Below are 22,429 nucleotides of genomic sequence, written 5' to 3' on the forward strand. Positions count from 1 at the left end.
TATTCTGAGAGCTGTGACTTTTTTTTATTTTTTTTGCCAAATGAGCCATATTACGGCTTGTTTTTTGTGGGATGGTTTGGCGGTTTTCATTTATACAATTTTTTTTACATACGACTTTTTGATCGCTTTTTATTCACTTTTTTGTGAGTCCATATGATGAAAAAGTGAAATTTTTGCTGTTTTTTTTATTTTTTTTTCAAAATTCTATTTTTATTGAAAGGTTAAATAATTTGCAAATAATAATAATGTACAAAAATACAAAAAAAAAAAAAAAGAATAAACAGGACAATATCCGCATCAATATATCATAGAATATAAGTATAACATCCAATAAAACATCAAGTTATAGGAAGAAAAAGAAGGGAAGGGAACATTTTAAGCCATCAGTATTACAATTATGAAGTTAATAAAATCCAATGAAAACCATACATAGTGCAGCAAGGCGCAAACCAACCTGGAGAATAATCCGTACAGAGAAGAAACGCACCGGAGAAAAGGGTGGGTCACATCAGTCTCATGTAGGCATCGGATTCCTGGAATTCAATCAAGTCTCTCCAAGTCTCACAGTGTCTGTCACAGTCAGTGGGGGATTAGGCAATCAAATGTTCCATCCTATTTAAATGGGCTGTTTCAAAGAACCACTCCTCCAGAGTAGGTGGAGAAGTACTTTTCCAGTGACGAGGAATGATAAGATCTTTTGTATCTGGTGAAACTAGTTGGGATCATAAAGAGCAAAAGAGATTCAGGAGAGTCGGGCATAGAGAGACTAGTCATTTTTTTAATAGTCTGAATTACCTGAGTCCAGAAACCTCTTATGGGACAGCTCCACCAAATGTGTGTCATCATCCCCTATTCCACTCCACATCTATCTGATACTGCAAGAAACCGCTTATGAAGTAATACTGAAACCCGGTACCATCTAGAGATGACCTTAAAGGAGGTCTCTTGAGCTTTGGTTGCAATTGAAGTTTTGTGAGCTAATTGAAAACATTTAGCCCCGTTGTGAGTCTTCAAAAGATTTGCCCAGTTCTCTTTCTCATGCAGCGCAATATTGTGGTCTGACAGTTGTAGTATGAGCTATTAGGTGTTTATAGAGCAATGAGATGGAGTGCAAGGGTGGAGACGATGACGGGCACAGTTTTTCAAAATTTGTAAGATTCCTATTGAGCTCTCTATCTTTTTTAACATGGGAATAGAAATGTTGCAATTGTCATTGACAGCTCTTGGAGGTATAGAGCAGTCCTGAAATATCTCATTGAGGGGTATTACCCCTTAAGGACCCCGGGATTTTCCGTTTGTCCATTTTCGTTTTTTGCTCCCCTTGTTCCCAGACCATAGCGTTTTTATTTTTTGGTCAGTATGGCCATGTGAGGGCTTATTCTTTGCAGGACGAGTTGTACTTTTGAACGACATTACTGGTTTTACCATATCATGTACGGGAAAACGGGAAAAAAATTCCAAGTGCAGTGAAATTGCAAAAAAAGTGCAATACCACAGATTTATTATTTTATTTTTTTTTACCACATTCACTGAATGCTAAAACTGACCTGCCATTCTTATTCTCCAGGTCATTACGAGTTACCAAACATATATAAGTTCTTCTTTATTTAAGTGATAAAAAAAAAAATCCAAAGTTTGCTAAAAAAAAAATAAATATGGCGCCATTTTCCAAGACCCGTAGCATCTCCATTTTTTGGGATCTGGGGCCGGATGAGGGCTTATTTTTTGCGCGCCGAGCTGTCATTTTTATTGATACCATTTTGGGGTAGATCCGATGTTTTTAATCGCCCGTTATTGCATTTTATTGCAATGTTGCGGCGACCAAAAAACGTAATTCTGTCGTTTAGAATTTTTTTCTCGTTACGCCGTTTACCGTTCGGATTAAATCTTTTTTTATATTGATAGATCGGGCGATTCTGAACGCAGTGATACCAAATATGTGTATGTGGGGTTTTTTGTTTGTTTGTTTTTTTTAATGGGGCAAAAGGGGGGTGATTTAAACTTTTTATATTTTTTTAATATTTTTAAAAACATTTTTTTTACACTTTTTGCTTGCTTCTATAGTCTCATATGGAGGCTAGAAGCAGCAACTGTCTGATCGCCTCTGCTACATAGAGGTGATGAGCAGATCACCTCTATGTAGCAGAAATGCTCCTGTGCTATGAGCGCCGACCACTAGGTGGCGCTCATAGCGATCATTACATGACAACCACAGGAGTCTGCTGCAGACCCAGGGTTGTCATGCCCACCCATGAGTGACCCGCAATCACGTGACGGGGTCATCGATGGGCGGGGTAAGTGACGCACTTCCGGCGCGGCACTGTTAAATGCTGCTGTCAGAGATTGATCCACCCGCGGCTGTTGCGGGCACATGTCAGCTGTTAGAATCAGCTGACATGTGCTCGGTTCAGTGCGGGCTCACCGCCGGAGCCCTCACTGAATCGGCGGTGATGGCCTGGGGCGTACTAATACGCCCCGGGTTTTAAAGGGGTTAAAGATGCGTTAGATAGTACATGCATAAAGCGAAGGGGGTGATATTTACTTCTACCCAGAAAACGATTGGAAGATAGCCCCGGTAAAAAGGTTATTATGAGCCCTGTGGGTCAATTAGATTTTCTTATTGTCTCGACGTAAGGATAGGATTGTACAGTATGTGCTGTAGGATTGTTGAGAGGGTTTAAGGACTGAGGGATGTGGTTTCCAGGGGAGTGTAGTTAATGCCCTTGGACATATAGTTTGTGCTATATGAACCCAAAGCTTCCCATGTTGATGGTGAAAACAATCAAGTATTCTGGCATGGACTGCCACCATGTAGGATTTTCTACAATTCGGAAGACTGAGCCCTCCTGTAACATCCCTGGCGGTGTGCTTGCATAGTGCACCACCTCCCACTATGCAAGACCGCAATCTTACCTGTCAGTCCAGCCTGCAAACCTTGCTCCAGTTCATGCTATGTGCATGTCTCTTGACTGACTGCTTAGGGCGGTGGCCCGGTTACTTCCTGACTCTTATAGCTGCTATGGGCACACCCCTAATGCATCTCCAGCCTATTGCTGTGAGTCACTGGATATTTAAACCCCCTCCACCCAGTAGGAGGTGCCTGAGCAACACTAACATTCAGTGTGCTCCTTGACTCTGAAGTTGCCAGGTCCAGTTCTGCTTCTTGTCTGTTTCCGCCATCTCTGGGGGCTGCATACCCAGACCTGTTATCTGTGACTTATTGTCCGTTTCCGCCATCTCTGGGGGCTGTATACCCAGGCCTGTTATCTCTGACTTCTAGTCTGTCCCGCCACTCTGGGGGCTGTATACCCAGGCTTGTTCTTGTATCTCATTGCAGTAGCAGTTCCTGTCTGAACTGTATCCTAGCCTGTTACCTGTTTGTCTCTATATCCGTACCTTCCCTTGTCCTGCAGTATCTGAACCTGCACCTAACTCCTACTCGTTGTCTCTGTACTTCTGTTTGTGAGTTTTGTGTCCACTCGCTACTTCATAGGAAGTACCTTGTGTGTATCTGGTTCTGCTTGTCCCTTTTCCCTTCCTCCGTATTTTCCTGTATTTTCCAGTCTGTTCCATGTGAACAGAGCCCTGTCCTCTCTGCCTTGTCCACCGCACCTGCGGTTTCTCTCCGTTCTGTCTGGTCCACCGCACCTGCGGTTTCGCTCCGCTCTGTCTTGCCCACCGCTCTGGCGGTTTCTCTCTGCTTTGACTTGCCCACCGCTCTGGCGGTTTCCCTCTGCTCTGCCTTACCCACCGCTCCGGCGGTTTATCTCTGCTCTGACTTGCCCACCGCTCCGGCGGCTTCGCTCTGCTCTGCCTTACCCACTGCTCTGGCGGTTTCTCTCTGCTCTGACTTGCCCACCGCTCTGGCGGCTTACCTCTGCTCTGCCTTACCCACTGCTCCGGCGGTTTCCCTCTGCTCTGCCTTACCCACCGCTCCAGCGGCTTCCCTCTGCTCTGCCTTACCCACCGCTCCGGCGGCTTCCTTCTGCTCTGCCTTACCCACCGCTCCGGCAGCTTCTCTCTGCTCTGACTTGCCCACCGCTCCGCCGGCTTCTCTCTGCTCTGCCTTGCTCACCGCACTAGCGGTTTCTCTCTGCTCTGACTTGCCCACTGCTCCGGCGGCTTCTCTCTGCTCTGCCTTGCCCACCGCTCCGGCGGTTCCGCTCTGCTCTGCCTTGTCCACCGCACCTGCGGTTTCTCTCTGCTCTGCCTTGTCCACCTCTCCGGCGGTTCCGCTCTGCTCTGCCTTGCCCACCGCACCTGCAGTTTTCGCTCAGCTCTGCTTGCTCACCGCACCAGCAGTTCCTCTCTGCTCTGCCTTGTCCTCCGCTCTGGCGGTTTCGCTTTACTCTGCTTGTCTACCGCATCTGCGGCTTTGTACCTGTCTCCCAGTCTGTACTGGACCCTATCCAGCCTGCTTTCCAACCTGCTAGTACCTCCCGGTCTGCACTCCAGCCGTGCTTGCCAGTGCCCACCTGTCTGCATACCAGCCGTGCTTGCCAGTGCCCACCTGTCTGCATACCAGCCGTGCTTGCCAGTGCCCACCTGTCTGCATACCAGCCGTACTTGCCAGTACCCACCTGCCTGTATGCCAGTCTAACCTGCCTGTTCCTGCATTCCCTGGTGTGGGTCAACAACTGTGACCGGGGTCTGACCTGGAGTCGCACCTGGTTCCTCTGCTCAGTTCCTCCTTGGTCCACGTAGTCGACTAGCCGCCGTGCGACCTCGGTCGGATTGGATTGATACTTAGTTACGCCCCTCCAGGCACTCCTCGGTTCATGGTACAGTGGGATCACTAATCACTCTCACGCCAGTAAGTCCGGGCGTGAGCGTAACACCTCCTATCTGTTTAGACCTGACTAATATATCACCATGTGGACGACCAGTCGGCTCTATGAACTTATAAAAGCTACTACATAGATGTTTCCAAAAATTTAAAGGGATTCTGGTCGGGATAGTTTGAAAAAGGTAAAGCAGTCTAGGTAAAATATTCATTTTTAATAAACTCTACCGAACCATGAGAAATCCTTCGCAGTCCATGAATTAAGGTCCTAATGAATTTGACCAAGAAAGCGTTTGTAATTTAGGTCAAACAGTCGAGAAAGATCACTATGTATGCGTATCCCTAAGTATTTTATACCCTTTGATGGCCAAGATAAAGGAAAATTTGATTGGATGATAGCCTGAGTGGTAGTTGGCAAGGAAACGTTGAGAGCCTGAGATTTTGAGGCATTTATTTTGAAATTGGACCATGTGCCAAAATGATCCACTTCTGCCATGATAGATGGAATTGACGTATGTGGGCTTGTAATGTATAGAAGGACATCATCCGCAAAGGCGGAGCATTTATGTTCTGTTTGCCCTATAGTGATACCTTTAATATCAGGATTATTACAAATAGAGGATAGTAAATGTTCCATCTCGACGATATACAGGAGAGGGGAGAGTGGGCACCCCTGTCTTGTTCCATTAGAGATTGTGAATGATGGGGAAAGGATTCCATTTATCTTTAATCTCGCTGAAGGGTTGCAATAGAGGACCATTATTTTAGCTATAAAGCGTTCTCTTATATTGAGTTTTTTCCCTTCACCCATGACAGCACACCTTGAGAGAGGGATCCGCCCCATCAATGACAGGAAACCATCTGAAATAAAAGGGCGGCACCTCTCCCTTCCTTCAGTTTGTTTCCTGTCTTTGATGGGAGCCGTCTGTTTTTTTGGGAAGAAGAAAAGAAGTTGTCTAACCCGGCCCTGTCCCTTTTGCGGAAGAGCAGGCTCCGACCTGTGCACCGGCCTTCAGGGACCGGAGGAGCTGTCTGCAGTCCCTGGATGCTGCGTCCATGGGGGTGCAGGCAGTGAGGAGGACTCCGGGCCCCCACAGACAGCTGTGCCGCCCTCTCCCTGTCGGCCATCAGGAGCTCCACGCTGGCCGCATGCGTGGAGCGGCATCTTCCAGGTATGACGCGCCCCCTGACATTACGGTGCGGGGCACACTGGGAGAGGCGTGCCGCATGATGTCGGGGGGGGGGCGGTCCCGGAAACAAGATGGCGGCACCCTGTGAACAGTTAATGAAACCTCGGCCGGTGGGTGCAAGGAGGGGGGAGTGCCCATAACACGGTGGAGGAACCGGATGGCACCAGACCCTATTTAAAGGTGGGTCAGGAGGATCAGTGCTGTTTGTGCTCCAGCCCCTTAGTCTTGGAAAGCCATGGCAGACCAGGACAGCCAGGAGCAGCAGCAGCTGACACCCCCACCTCAGCAGCAACAGCAGCAGCGTCACCGGAAAAAGCAGGCTGACGGCCCACTGACGGACAGTCGCTCGAGCAACCACAGCAGTAGCCGCACAAGCAAGGTTTCCGACGTCTCGGTGCCATCCTGAAGGGATTCTTCTCATATCCCGCCACAACCTCCAAATCCGGTACCCTTCAGTAACTTCAGGGGTGAGTGATCTTCGTGAATGTCACCTGATTTTAATAGTGTTTTTTCTTATGTGCTTAACCCGAAGGAGCCCGTGAAAAGTAGCTCCAAAAAGAAGTACAGAATGTGTGCCTTGTGCCAGATACCCCTACCTGTAGAGTGTATCTGTGTTCAGACTGTATTGAAAGAACTATTGCTGAAAGTGCGCCGGAATTTGCCAGTAATCTCAGGTCTATGGTCCGCTCTGAGATTCAGGGTTCCCTAAAGGGGTTGCTTAGGAAGAGGAGAAGATCCCATAAGGAAATCTCATCTAGTTATGATTCTTCTTCTTAGTCAGAGCCTCAGGCGCTTAGTGATTCCTCGGCCTCTTCCTCTTCAGATAGTGACTGTGGTAGGGCCTGTTTTCCTTTTGAGGACACCCACAAGCTAGTTAAAGCTATCCGGTCCACCATGGGATTGAAGGAGGAAAGGGCAACGCGATCCTCTAAGAAATCTTCCATGCCATTAGAGGACTCGGGCGTCCTTAGAGATGATTTAGGTAAGAAAGCAGACTCCTTCCTACATCATGAGTGGGAAGCATCAGCAGGAGGCCTTAAGCCAGCTGTAGCGGGCTCTTGTGTAGCCAGGTCATTAATGATCTGGTTACAACAGTTGGAAAATCAGATTAGAGACAGAAAAATCCCTAGAGATAAAATCCTGACTAATTTTCCTCTAAGCTGCAGGCAGCTTTGGCCTTTCTGGCGGATTCTTCTGCAGACTCGGCCAGACTATCGGCCAGATCGGCAAACCTGTCGAATTCAGCTTGGCAAGCCTTGTGGCTCAAGAGCTGTCCGGGGGAATTACAATCGAAACATAAGTTATGCTCTCTCCCATGCGATGGAAAATTCCTTTTCGGCCAAAAATTGTATGATGTACTCGAAAAGGAAGGTGACATGAAAAGAGGCTTTCCAGGTTTCTCGGGAGATGCAAGAAAATTTTATTTTCAGAAAATAAAATTTAACTGGGGTCGACCGGCAGGTGATAAGAAGAGATGGGACTCCAGGCCTAAAAAGGAGTCAGGTTATATGTTTAGGGGGCCTCCCTTCGCCACAGCTAGAAAGTCCTCCCAATGACGCCAGACTGAGGGTAGGGGGAAGGCTGTCCCACTTTGTTCCAGCTTGGGAGGCCATCACCTTGAGTCCTTGGGTGCCAAACATAGTAAAGGAGGGCCTAAAGCAACGCTTCCATCAGATCCCTCATCGTACCTTCACAATCACCCCCAGGAGGAAGTCAGTAGAGGAGCAATTGGCCTTGGAGGCAGAAATTTTAGACTTATTGAAAAACAAGTTCTTCTCAAGTTTCCGGAGGCACAAAAGGGAAGGGGATTTTATTCCCCCATTTTTCTGATTAAAAAAACAAATGGGTTCTTAAGGACAATTATCAACCTCAGAAGCCTAAACCAGCTAGTGGAGAACCAGACATTCAAGATGGAATCAGTGAACTCTGCAGTAAAGCTCCTCCACCTCAATTGCTTTATGATAGTAGTCGATTTGAAGGATGCTTATTACCACGTCCCTATCCATCCAGTCTACCAGAAGTACTTAAGGGTGGCCTTGTTTATATGAGGGCAACTGAGACACTTCCAATTCACTGCCCTGCCTTTTTGTCTCTCAGTAGCTCCGAGGATATTCACGAAGCTCATTGCAGAAGTGACAGCCTTTCTGAGGATCAGGAACGTGGTGATCGTCCCCTATCTAGATGATTTTCTTGTGGTAGGGAAAAAGGAGAGCAACTGCTCCGCTAAGATGTTAGAGATCACGACACTTTTACAGCAACTAGGTTGGCTGATAAATTTTCAGAAGTCAAGGTTATCCCCATTAAGGGCTCAGGTCTTTCTGGGTCTAACCCTGGATTCTCAGCTCCAGGCCTGTTTTTCATGGAAGAGAGAATATGCAAGATAATCAGTTTGGCCACAAGGGCCATTAGGTTTCCGGTAATGTCCTTGAGGGAAGCGATGTCACTCCTGGGATCCATGACATCCTCTCTCCCAGCAGTCGCATGGGCCTAAGGTCATATGAGACTTATGCAGTGGGAGGGCCTGTCAGCACAGAGATCCTTCAATGGACATTTAGAAAGAAAATTAGTTCTTTCCCGAGAGACTGTAGCCTCCCTATCTTGGTGGACAGACAGAACTTATCCTCGGGCATGCAGTGGTCCAGACCGGTTGACCTTGTTATTACAACCGATGCAAGCGGTTCCGGCTGGGGAGGGGTCACCTGGCGGATCACTCATTTCAGGGGCTCTGGGCAGATCACGAGAAGGGAGCATCATCCAACCTAAAGGAGCTTTGGGCAGTAGAGAGATCCCTGTTAGGCCTTCTCCCCCATGTTCAAGGTCACCACGTTCAGGTCAGGTCAGACAACCGGACAACAGTAGCATATATAAACCACCAGGGGGACATGAGGTCTCGCTCCCTTGTGGTAGTGGCAAACAATATCCTATAGCTGGCTGAACAGAATCTCCCATCCCTCAGTGCGCTACCCATAAGGGGAGTGAAGAATACAAAAACAGACTTTCTGAGCCGCCATACATTAAGTCAGGGGGAGTGGGCCCTGAGTCCGGTAGTTTTTCAGCAAATGATCCAACTGTGGGGTTTACCAGACATAGATCTGTTCGCCCACGAGGCCAACAGGAAGGTGGAGAGATTCTGCTCCCTATACCCGTCAGAAGATCCTTATGTGGTAGACGCCCTCCATATTCCATGGAGGTTCAGGAAGGCTTATGCGTTTCCCCCAATAGTGATGATTCCCGCAGTGGTGAGGAAAGTACGGGAGGATCAGGCAAGAATAATTCTGATGGCTCCCTTCTGGCCAGAGAGACCTTGGTTTTCCCTGCTTCGGCTAATGTCGATATCAGAGTATTCAGCAGGAGAGAATGATTTTAACATTAAACTAATACATAACCTTTATTGAATGCATTAAAATACCGTACCCAGACATAACATGTGAATAAAAATACTTGTGCTCAATAAAGTGACCAGTGCTCGATTAAAAAATGGTTTGGTCTCACCATTCCAATGTAATTCAATAGGCCGGGGAACCAAGCAATCCAACCCTCCGGAGCTAGGAAACTCGTCCAATAAGCAAGTTGAAGTAAGGGGGGTATTTTCATCTGATTACTCTCCCCTGTCGTGCCCTTGCAGTGCTCCCACCCTTACAAGGGCAGTCTCCAAGTGTATGACTAGGTTTAATGTTCCCACCACAGCACAGAGTATGTTCTGATGAAGTTAGCAATCCCTATGCATTTCCTCTCCCATATGGGAGATTCATCAGGGGATGTAAAGATTTATATATTGTGGTTCCTGCAGTGGCAGTTCCAAAACAATTAGGGGCTGACTAGCATAGTCCCTGCTAAGTCAGAGTGGTATGAGCTTTTTCCCGTTAGATAGCCCTATATAAAGATATTGCCCCCCACACAGCACAAAATTAATATCCGGTTGGGAAAAAAAACCCTCATCACCCCTTGTCATGCCCTGTGTATCAGGTGCAGTCAGTGGACCGCACTCTGACACGCACGCCGGCTTCACTTCCGGTCGCGCCAGGCATGAATCGCGTCACTTCAGCTCACGTCACTGAAACGCTAACTGGAACGCACCGCCCAGCAGCCGATGGACCAGATGCATCTGGGTCAGACCTTACCACACCAAGCTTGCGGTTCACAGCTTGGCATGCAGGCAGACGCACATCCCTTAACTTCACCTTGTGGATCAGAGCGATGCATGCTCCAGGTATTCTGTACAACCAGGCACATGGTCATATTACCATATTAATCTCCTCAGAGGGTATACTTCACATACACTGCTCAAAAAAATAAAGGGAACACTCAAATAACACATCCTAGATCTGAATGAATGATCACACAAAAATCATCAATGGAAATCAAATTTATTAACCAATGGAGGCCTGGATTTGGAGTCACCCTCAAAATTAAAGTGAAAAAACACACTACAGGCTGATCCAACTTTGATGTAATGTCCTTAAAACAAGTCAAAATGAGGCTCAGTATTGTGTGTGGTCAATCGGATTCAGGTCTGGGGAACGGGCAGGCCAGTCCATAGCTTCAATGCCTTCATCTTGCATGAACTGCTGACACACTCCAGCCACAGGATGTCTGGCATTGTTCTGCATTAGGAGGAACCCAGGGCCAACCGCACCAGCATATGGTCTCACAAGGGGTTTGAGGATCTCATCTCGGTACCTAATGGCAGTCAGGCTACCTCTGGCGAGCACATGGAGGGCTGTGCGGCCCTCCAAAGAAATGCCACCCCACACCATTACTGACCCACTGCCAAACCGGTCATGCTGAAGGATGTTGCAGGCAGCAGATCGCGCTCCAAGGTGTCTCCAGACTCCATCATGTTTGTCACATGTGCTCAGTGTGAACCTGCTTTCATCTGTGAAGAACACAGGGCGCCAGTGGCGACTTTGCCAATCCTGGTGTTCTGTGGCAAATGCCAAGCATCCTGCATGGTGTTGGGCTGTGAGCACAACCCCCATCTGTGGACGTCCGGCCCTCATACCACCCTCATGGAGTCGGTTTCTAACCGTTTGTGCAGACACATACACATTTGTGGCCTGCTGGAGGTGATTTTGTGTTGTGTTGCCGCCTTTTTGCAGTAACCCTAAAAACCTGGGATAATCTAAGTTTCATAATTTAGGTGTTAGAAGGTCCTTATTACAGTACATAGACGTAACTAAGCAATGGAGAAAGGATCATTCCCTGTTTTTAGCTTTCCAGGGGAATAGGAAAGGTCACGGGGTGTCAAAGAGTACTATTTCCAGGTGGCGTAGGGAGGCCATCAGTTTAGCCTACATATCTGCAGGAGTTCCAGCCCCAGTCAATATCAAAGCCCACTCCACCAGGGCCATGGCAACCTCCTGGGCACAGAGAGCGGAGGTCTCCATCGACCAGATATGTAAAGCCACTACTTGGTCTGCACCTTCCACCTTTTATAGGCACTATAGATTGGACCTGTCCTCCTCTGCTGACATCACCTTGGGGAGAAGGGTACTTCAGGCGGCGGTCCCTCCCTTCTGAGTGTTGCTGAGGCAAGAGCCTGTTTATGAGCAAATTCTAGAGTCTCCACATTACGACTGGCTAGTGTGATCTTTTCTGCTCTATCATGTTTGTTGAGAGCCATGTTTTATGAAGACGCGCCTTAGCACACACTTCAAAGCTTCCCATTTTATTGTGGGAGAGGAAGCATCCGATTCATGGTCCCACCCAAAATGTGATAGGGTATCGGCCACATCCTGAGTGCAAACCGGATCCAGGAGTAGAGATTCCTTCAATTTCCATGTCCATCCTGACTTGGAAAGTGAAGGCACGGCAAGAGAACAAAACACAGGAGAGTGAGGAGACCATAACATAGTTCCTATGTCAGTCTCTGGAAGCCATGACAAAGCATGATGTTGCACTAGAATATAGTCTATTCTGCTATATGAGTCATAAGGAGGAGAATAGAAAGAGTAATCCTTGACGGATGGGTGTGTAAGCCTCCATATATCACAGAGTTGTAGTTTGAGAAGTGGGTGTTTTACTTTTATAATCCCTTTACCCCCAAAGGTGGTTTGCACGTTAATGACCGGGCCAATTTTTACAATTCTGACCACTGTCACTTTATGAGGTAATTACTCCGGAATTTTTCAACGGATCCCCCTGATTCTGAGATTATTTTTTCGTGACATATTGTATTTCATGATTGTGGTAAAATTTCTTCAATATCACTTACGTTTATTTGTGAAAAAAAATAGAAATTTGGCAAAAATTTTGAAAATTTCACAATTTTCTAACTTTGAATTTTCATGCCCTTAAATCAGAGAGATATGTCACACAAAATAGTTAATAAATAACATTTCCCACATGTCTACTTTTACATCAGCACAATTTTGGAACCAAAATTTTTTTTGTTAGGGAGCTATAAGGGTTAAAAGTTTACCAGCAATTTCTCATTTTTACAACAAAATTTACAAAACCATTTTTTTTAGGGACCACATCACATTTGAAGTGACTTTCAGGGGCCTTTGACAAAACCCCCCAAAAGGGACACCATTCTAAAAACTGCACCCCTTAAGGTGCTCAAAACCACATTCAAGCAGTTTATAAACCCTTTACGTGCTTCACACCAATTAATTGAAAGTGAAAGGAAAAAATGAACATTTAACTTTTTTTCACTAAAATTTTTTTTTAGACCCCAGTTTTTTATTTTCACAAGGGTATCCGGAGAAATTGGACCCCAAAAGTTGTTGTGTAATTTCTACTGAGTACACCGATACCCCATATGTGGGGGAAAGCCATTGTTTGGGCGCATGGCATGGCTCGGAAGGGAAGGAGCACCATTTTACGTTTTCAATGCAAAACTTGCTGAAATTGACAGCGGACCCCATGTCGCATTTGGAGAGCCCCTGATGTGCCTAAACAGTGTAAACCCGCCACAAGTGACCCCATTTTGGAAGCTATACCCCTTAAGGAACTTATTTAGATGAGTGGTGAGCACTTTGAACCCCCAAGTGTTTTACAAAAGTTTGATGTAGAGCCAAAATCATTTTTTTTAAACAAAAACGATCTTTTAGCCGCAATATTTTTATTTTCACGAGGGTACTAGGATAAATTGGACCCCAAAAGTTGTTGTGCAATTTCTCTTGAGTACGCGTTACCTCATATGTGGGGGAAAGCCATTGTTTGGGTGAACGGCAGGGCTCCGAAGAGAAGGAGCGCCAATTGACGTTTTCAATGCAAAACTCGCTGGAATTGACAGCAGATCCCATGTCGCGTTTGGAGAGCCCCTGATGTGCCTAAACAATGGAAACCCACCACAAGTGACCCTGTTTTGGAAACTAGACCCCTTAGGGAACTTATTTAGATGAGTGGTGAGCACTTTGAACCCCCAAGTGTTTTGCAAAAGTTTATGACGTAGAGCCGTGAAAAAACAAATCAATTTTTTTTCCACAAAAATGATATTTTAGCCGCAATATTTTTATTTTGACAAGGGTACTAGGAGAAATTGGACCCCTAAAGTTGTTGTGCAATTTCTCCTGAGTACGCTGATACCTCATGTGTTGGAGAAAACTACTGTTTGGGCGCATGTCAGGGCTCGGAAGGGAAGGAGTGATACTTTGGAATGCAGACTTTGATGGAACAGTCTGCGGGTGTCCGGTCACGTTCTCAGAGCCCCTGATGTGCCTAAACGGTGGAAATGCCCAACAAGTGCCCCACTTTTTTGAAGTGATAGCTGATTTTTGAATTCTATAATGTAGCGTCATACGTCAGTTGTGTAGGACAACCTGTCCAACACTACACAACTGACGTAAGACAACCTGACGAACACTACGTCAGTTGTGTAGTGTTCATCTGGTTGTCATGCGTCAGAAATTAATTTAATAGTCCGTGGAAGTATTGTAACTTTTGAAGCAGTGTTTCATGCACAGGCCAGGTTTGTCGGGGCAGGTGTCACATTGATAAATGGTGTCCTTGTATATTCCCCTTTTATAACACACTCGGCACTTCTTTTGTGACTTACCTTTTTTTCCGCTGTGAGAGATCTGCCCCGGGAAATTCTGGCCTGGTACAATTCGAGGTCCTTCAGTTCCAGAGGTACTGGGGCCCACTCCATCATCACTGCCAAATATCAGGGCCTTGATAACTGTCTCCTGGAAGTGAAGATACGACGTAGAAGTCTGGCCTGCACACTGTGACAGAAAAAAAGCATTGTGCATTGCCATCTCAACGATGTGCACGGCCACCTTCTTATACCATACTCTGGCCTTTCTCAAAGCACTATACGGCTGGAAGACTTGATCAGAGAGATCAACTCCCCCCATTTACTTTTTGTACCCCAATAAACAGTCTGGTTTGGCGACCTGTGTAGTGGAACCTCGTACAGTGCTGAGGGAGCTGCCATCACCATGTATGGTGGTCAAGAAAAGGACATCCCTCTTGTCCTTTTACTTGACCACCAGTAGTTGGTCATGACATTGGGCTCTACTCTCACCCCTTCTGAGAAGCTGCCCAATTAGCATCTTTGGGAGGCCTCTCTGATTTTTGCGGACAGTATCGCAGGCTGCGGTACATCGCACAGAGAGGGACTTGAAGAGAGGAACACTGGTATAAAAGTTATTCACGTACAGGTGATAACCTTTATCCAGCAGTGGGTGCACCAAGTCCCACACAATTTTCCCACTCACTCCCAGAACTGGAGGGCATTTAGGGGGTTCAATCCGGGAGTCCTTCCCTTCGTAAACTCTAAACTTGTGAGTATACCCTCACACAGTTTATACAGCTTGATTCCATACCTGGCCCTCTTACTGGGCAGGTACTGCCGGAATCCAAGCAAATTAAAAGCGATTAAGGACTCATTCACGCAGATGTCCCTTTGGGGCACGTACACTTCAGAAAACTTGTTGTTGAAGTGTTCGATGACAGACCGAACTTTGAAAAGACGATCAAAGTTCGGGTCATCGCGTGCACGACATCTTGCATTATCTTGGTAATGCAAGAACTTGTGGATGGCCTGAAAATGTTTCCGGATCATGACCATTTGGAACACTGGAGTGTTATACAAAACGTCAACACTCCAGTATTGCCGAAGTTCTGGCTTCTTCAAGATCCCCATATGAAGGACTAGGCCCCAAAATTTCATCATTTCTACTGCGTCTACAATAGACCAGTTAAAAAATGATGAAGAGGGGTTTGGTTCCAAAAATTGATGAGCGTATAAATTAGTTTGGCCCACCATGAGGTTTACGAAATCCTCAGAGAAAAAGACTTTGAAAAAGTCTATTTCTGTGAGGCCGGTGATGTCAAACTTGATTCCTGATTCCGCCACGAAACCAGGAATCAGTGGCTCATAATTTTCGGGGGGTGAGGTCCATATGGGAACAGTAGTGGGGGGGTGCTGGATCATCTTCTCTCCTGGGATGACTGCGGGGTGGTCCAGCAGCACCTGAGGAGGAAGAAGAAATGGAAGACAACGAGGAGTCGGAAAAATAAAGAAATGTGGGATCCTCGCCCTCGCTGTTAGTGTCGGAGGCAAGGAACGCGTATGCATCCTCCGCTGAATAGCGAGTTTGGGATGAGCGGGACATTTTTTGTTATGTATATGGTGCGTGTGTGTCTACTTTTATTTAGAGTTTGTGGAAAAAGGAAATACTGTATGTGGTGCAAGCAGCGAGCATGAGTATGGATTGGCGAATTATCCAGCGGCTGCTGGATGCACACACGGATGTGTGGGGAGTGGGAAGATCAGAGATGGACTTACCAAAGTCTTCTCTGTTCTTCTTTCAGCAGCAGGATCGGAGCAGGAGACCGGAAGCCCGGAGCAGGAGACCGGTACTGGAGCTGGAGACCAGAACCAAGAAAATTAACAGGGACACTGGGGTGAGGGAGATTGGGGTGGGAAGTGGGTAAAAAGACTGGGGAGTGGGGAGAGGGGGATTGGGGTGGATGAGGGGAGATCAGAGATGGACTTACCAAAGGATCAGCAGCAGGACAGGAGAAGGAGACCAGGAGACCGGGAGCCCAGGGCGGGAGCAGGAGACCGGCAGCCCAGAGCGGGAGCAGGAGACCGGCAGCCCAGAGCGGGAGCAGGAGACCGGCAGCCCAGAGCGGGAGCAGGAGACCGGTACTGGGGCTGGAGACCAGAACCAAGAGAATTAACAGGGACATTTGGGTGAGGGAGATTGAGGTGGGAAGGGGGGTAAAAAGACTGGGGAGTGGGGAGAGGGGGATTGGGGTGGATGAGGGGAGATCAGAGATGGACTTACCAAAGGATCAGCAGGATCAGCAGCAGGACCGCAACAGAAGACCCGGAGCAGGAGACTGGGAGCCCGGGAGTCTGGTGCTGGAGACCGCTGCAGGACGCACAAAAAAAAGGAATAAACTGCAGTAGGGGTTGAATGTTGGCTGATGTAACTAGCCCCCTTCCCCAGGAGGCGTTAATTCTAGTGTTGCGGTGGACAGCTGCGTGCAGGTCTTTGGATTGACCATGTAACCCCTGTTCAGATTCCACACATGTAACTGACGGGTCCTGCATGGGCTGCACAGTAATATTATATATTCTGTCCTGCTGATGAATCCAAAGCTGGGGATCAGATTGGAATACGGTAGACCCCACTGATGTTAGAATATTTGGCACTTGAGAAGCATTCATTTCTTTGTTAAATCAAAGCCTGTGTCAGGGTTATCAGATGTCCTGAAAGGGAGAGATTTTATGCAATGTATTAGAGCATTAGGATCTGTTAGCATTCGGTTTCTGTCCTGCAAGTTACATTGGCTGTTCTCTAAAGCTAGCACCTGCAGAGGAAGGGGGCAAGGTTTTCACTGAACTCCACATGTCTGTTTATCTGCACTGTGGAGAGAGGTGCTGGAGCCATCTTGATTTTACAGGAATGCATACCTCCCAACTGTCCCGTATTCTGCGGGACTGTTCCGTCACGGCTCAGCTGTTCTCCGATGTCGCTCTGTAGCTCCTCCTTCTCTGTGGGGGCTGTTTGCTAGTCAGTGATTAAATTAAATTATATTACACTCACCTCTTCTTTCTCCTGTGTTTGGATCTGCCTGGGACTCAAACCTGCATCTCAATGTTCAGAGACTGTAGCTCTAACCACTGAGCAACAGCTCTCATTGGTGAACATAGGGAGAAATTAGTTAACTTGACTCTACAATGCAGTCAATGAATCCAGCAACAGCTCATAGAAGTCAATAGTAATTGATTGTGTATAACAATGTATATATACTGAGATGAAGAAAATTATTTTTTTGGTCCTATAAATAAAGGTAGCAAATTTATGAACAATTACAATTTTTTTTTTCTGTGAGTCCCTGGTCTTGAACCCAAAACCTTAAAACATTACTGACATAGCAGACACTTATCCTGCTGAGCCACCAGCTCTAGTGAAATTATTGCTAGAATTTTGTCTACTTGACCTGTACTGCAGGCTTTGACTAGGCTTATTGTACTGATCTAAATACACTGCTGGGTACTATATATGTAATTTTATTTTACAGAGAGAATAAGAGATTTTTTCAGCCCATAAAACTGCAAACAAAAAACAAAAACACTTGATCGTAACGACCCGCAGAACACAGCGATCAGATTACTTACGGGGATCGGTAAATGACGTAAAAAAAATGGCATGATTGATATTTTTTCTCTATTAAACCCATAAAAATGTACTAAAACTGTAATGCTGAGGCCATGTTCACACGTAGCGTAAATGCTGTGTTCTTTCTGCTGCTTTTTTTCTGCAGGTGTCCGCACCACATGACGCAATAACAATCTTGTCTGACTATTGTGTTTGCTGCGTCTTTTATGCATTTTCCCGCTTATTTGGAGCAATTTTAGGGCAGATATGAAGCAGAGTTTTTAGCGCTTTTTAATAGTACAGAAAAGCTTTGATTCTGCACTTAATGCAACGGTGTATTTTTTCCTTCATGCATTTTTTTTCAGAAGAAGCCTATAGAGAGAAAATGCACCAAAACCGCAGAGTAGTGATGAGCGAGCGTGTATTGTTAACCCTTTAGGCGAGCACGCTCGAGTGTTCGCCAAGTATTTTTGGAGTGTTTGGCATCTATGTTTGAGCCTCCACTGCTGCATGTTTCGCGGCTGTTAGACAGCTGTGACACATGCAGGGATTGCCTGTTTGTTAGGGTTAAGAAGGGTATTTGCACACGATCAGTAATCGCTGCTGATTGGATGCAGCGTACTTGGGCTGCGTGCAAACCGCAGCTTCCAGATATTACAGTATAGTGGATGGGAATTGTAGAAATCCCATGTCCACTATGCGTCTCCATGCACCTGCGTATCACCCACGGAGACGGACATGCGGCGATGCGACACATCTTTCCAGACCACAGCATGTCAATTTCTCTTGCGGAGCTGCTAGTGTCCGCAAGAGTAATTAGATCAATACAATGTACTGATTGCGGTGAATCCACGTGGTTCAATGAACACATGTGGATTCACCTGCATTCAATAGAATACAGTGCTTTGGACGCAGCATAAAGTTTACTGCATCCAAAACGCTGCCTGTCCTGACCGTATGCACATACCCTTATTGTGTAGTTTGGTGCGGACATCTGCTGAAAACAAAAACACAGTCTTTCTGCAACATGTGTACACGGCCATACAGACACGAGAAGCCAGATGTCGTATAGTGAAGCTATATAGAGATGAGAAATTTCTGGCGGCTCCAACTGTGACAAAAAATAATCCACAACTAAAGATGAGCAGGACGCACAGATGACGTTGCGCTGCCCCAGAAGATAAGAGATTCACGGCCTACTATCCAGCTGCCAGGTAGCACTGATCTGGACGGTGGACCGGAGACCTGGGAATCCATCCGCTCATCTCTAGTCCCAACTGTTCCGGATACAGCGGACAGTCCTGGATTTGGGTCTGCACCATGCAGTCTCTGGTGTCTGCTGAATGCCCCTCATTACCAGTGCTCCTCTGACATCTCCTCCTGCCAGGGGAGGAAGATAATGGAAAGCTTTTAATTGGAGTTTGTTAAAAGCCTCCTAATATAGCTGATCTGGTAGAGGATGAAATGCTGGAACAAATTAAAAATGCAGCAATTAATAATATGGTCCTTATTATAGGGGATTTTAACTATCCAGATATTCAATGGGACATAGAATCTTCCAGTTGTGCTAAAAGCTGCAAGTTCTTATCCACAGTTCAGGACAATTACCTCTATCAGCTGGTAGATGAAGCAACCAGGGGAGGTAATCTGCTGGATCTGGTTCTGTCAAATAAACCAGATACAATTTCAGATCTACAGGTTCGGGATCATTTGGGAAACAGTGACCATAATATGGTAAGTTTCAATTTAATATTTAATAAAACATTTCAAAAAGGAAATGCAAAAACCTGGAATTTTAGGAAAGCTGATTTCAACAAATTAAGGGAAGATCTTACTGGTGTAGACTGGTAACTGGGATACCGAAAATAAATGGGGCATGTTTAAGGAAATACTACTAGAATCCTGTAGAAAATTTATACCCTCAGATAATAAAATGTCTAGGAATAAAAAGAAACAGTTATGGATAAATAAGACAGTACAAAGTTTAATAAGACAAAAACAAAGGGCATTCAAAATCTCGAAGGCCGACTATACGGACATAGCATTTCAGGAGTATAAAGACATAATTAAGAAATGTAAAAATGAAATCAAGCTAGCAAAATTATCTACAAATTATCTACAAATCACCAGGGACATTAAATTAAATCCCAAAAATGCCAAAAAGAATAAATCAGATGGTATAGGCCCTTTTAAAGACGATAATAACAAGTTAATTATAGAGGACAAAGAAAAGGCTGAGATATTAAACAGACACTTTTCATCCGTGTTCACCAACAAACAGTCTGTTCCAGGAATCTTTCAATAGGGCAAAAATCAAAAGTTCACCTCCTAATATAACTAGTTTAACACAAAAAGAAGTACGCCTGCGTCTGAGCAAATTAAACATTGACAAATCCCCTGGCCCAGATGGTATTCATCCATGGATACTGAGGAAATTGAGCTCAGTAATTGACAAACCACTGTATCTCATATTCTTAGACTCTCTTATAACAGGGGTAGTGCCACAGGATTGGAGAATAGCCAACGTGGTACCGATATTTAAGAAAGATAAGAAGGTGGATCCAGGTAACTACCGTCCGGTAAGTCTGACATCAGTATTGTGCAAAGTTTTTGAGGGCATTATAAGAAATGACCTGCAGAGTTATATTGCAGAGAATAATATAATAAATGATAATCAGCCCAGATTCATGAAAAATAGGTTGTGTCTAACCAACATGTTGGGTTTCTATGAGGAGGTAAGTGCAAATCTAGATGTTGGTAATGCGGCTGATGTGATTTATCTGGACTTTGCAAAGGCATTTGATACTGTACCATATAATAGCCTTATACTGAAGCTACAGAAGCAAGGACTTGGGGGTACTATATGCAGATGGGTAAAGAATTGGCTAAATGATAGGAAACAAAGAGCCGTCATAAATGGTACATTTTCTAAATGGGATATAGTCAGCAGTGGGGTGCCACAGGGATCGGTGCTAGGACCGATTCTTTAACCTCTTTATTAATGACCTTGGGGATGGGATTGTGAGTAAAGTGTCAATTTTTGCTGACGATACCAAACTATGTAGGATATTAAAATCTGATTTTGACATTACGATATTGCAGACCGATGTGGATAAGATGACTGAATGGGTAACACTTGGCAGATGAAGTTTAATGTAGATAAATGTAGAGTAAAGCACCTAGGACGGAGTAATCCTATTGCTGCATATACATTAAATGGAAGTATACTCGGGACTACAGAACAGGAGAAGGATTTGGGTATTCTGGTTACAATTAAGCTGAGCAGCAGTACTCAATGTCAAGCAGCAGCTACAAAAGCAAACAAGATTTTAGGGTGTATAAAAAGAGAAATAAAATCCCGCGATCCCAATGTATTGTTACCCCTTTATAAATCACTGGTGAGGCCTGGAATATGGGATCCAGTTTTGGGCTCCACATTTTAAAAAGGATATTCAGAAGTTAGAGTCAGTTCAAAGGTGGGCAACTAGATTATTATACGGGATGGAAAGCCTCTCCTATGATAGGTTGAAAAAGTTGAACTTTTTTAGCTTAGAAAAAAGACGCCTCAGAGGGGATCTCATTTCCATGTATAAATATACAGTACAGATCAAAAGTTTGGACACACCTTCTCATTTAAAGATTTTTCTGTATTTTCATGACTTTGAAAATTGTACATTCACGCTGAAGGCATCAAAACTATGAATTAACACATGTGGAATTATATACTTAACAAAAAGTGTGAAACAACTGAAAATATGTCTTATATTCTAGGTTCTTCAAAGTAGCCACCTTTTGCTTTGGCATTCTCTTGATGAGCTTCAAGAGGTAGTCACTGGAAATGGTCTTCCAACACGGCAAGAGACGGCGGAGCCTCCAGGTAGGCTAGCAGGTGGGTAGCAGGTGAGCTCTCCCAGGTGAGAGGGTAAGAGTCTCTTGGCAGGCAGGCAGGTGGTCACGGCAAGTGACGGCGGAGCCTCCAGGTAGGCAAGCAGGCGGGTAGCAGGTGAGCGCTCCTAAGTGAGCGGGTAAGAGTCTCTTGGCTGGCAGGCAGGTGGTCACGGCAAGTGACGGCGGAGCCCCCAGGTAGGCTAGCAGGCGGGTAGCAGGTGAGCGCTCCCAGGTGAGCGGGCTAGCAGGTACGGCAGGTAGCAGGCAGGTAACTGGCAGGTGCTTCCTGTTCTGCAGGTGGACTTGCCCATAGACAGACTGGCGGATGCCGGAGACAGACTGTCGGGCTGAAGGGAAGACAAGCAGGCAGACAGGACTGGAAGTCAGGCTGGCAGCGGGACCTGAGGGCTGAAGCAGAGGTGAGTATGCTTTGCAACAACTTTGTTCGGGCACCTCCATTTTGGAGGAGGTGCCTTATATATGGTAAGTCCTCCGGCTATTGGCTGGGGACTCCTTAGGACGGCGCGCGCGGTCCCTTTAAGAGAGGGGGAGTGCGCGCGCCCTAAGCACAGTGCCTGGGAAGGAGCGCGCGCCGGCAGCAGCGAGGGAAGGAGCGCAGGAGGACGCCGCGCGCTGGGCTGGAAGGTGAGAGGGACGGTGTCTCTGCTTAGCAGGAGGCAGAGACGCCGATGCAACAATGTGGTCAGTACAAAGGTCTAGCACATAACTTATTCCTTCCAAAGAACATACTAAGAACCAGGGGGCACTCATTACGGGTGGAAGAATGGCAATTCTGGCACCTAAACAGGAAAGGGTTCTTTATAGTCAGAGCAGTAAAGCTGTGGAATTCCCTACTCAAGAGTAATAATGACAGACACAATAGCAGCTTTCAAAAAAGGGCTGGATGATTTCCTCGATTCAGGTAACATTGTGGGTTATAGTTAAATTAGACAAAATGTTACATCTATAGTAGTACATTTGATCCAGGGTTCTTGGACTGATCG

At 46.0% G+C, this 22,429-nt stretch overlaps 1 long non-coding RNA gene across 1 annotated transcript; it reads right to left on the minus strand.

The window, feature by feature from the left end:
- Positions 1-300: 300 nt before the first annotated feature.
- Positions 301-16,079, minus strand: LOC141252878 (uncharacterized). The gene is made up of 4 exons (XR_012314143.1): positions 15,925-16,079; positions 15,713-15,792; positions 13,976-14,105; positions 301-712 (listed from the first exon to the last, which is right to left on the minus strand). It is a non-coding gene; the product is annotated as an uncharacterized lncRNA (long non-coding RNA).
- Between the last annotated feature and the right edge of the window lie 6,350 nt (positions 16,080-22,429).

Source organism: Phyllobates terribilis, unplaced genomic scaffold (assembly GCF_046119375.1).
Source record: "Phyllobates terribilis strain yellow unplaced genomic scaffold, ASM4611937v1 Scaffold_2__4_contigs__length_985480577, whole genome shotgun sequence".
NCBI lineage: Eukaryota > Metazoa > Chordata > Amphibia > Anura > Dendrobatidae > Phyllobates > Phyllobates terribilis.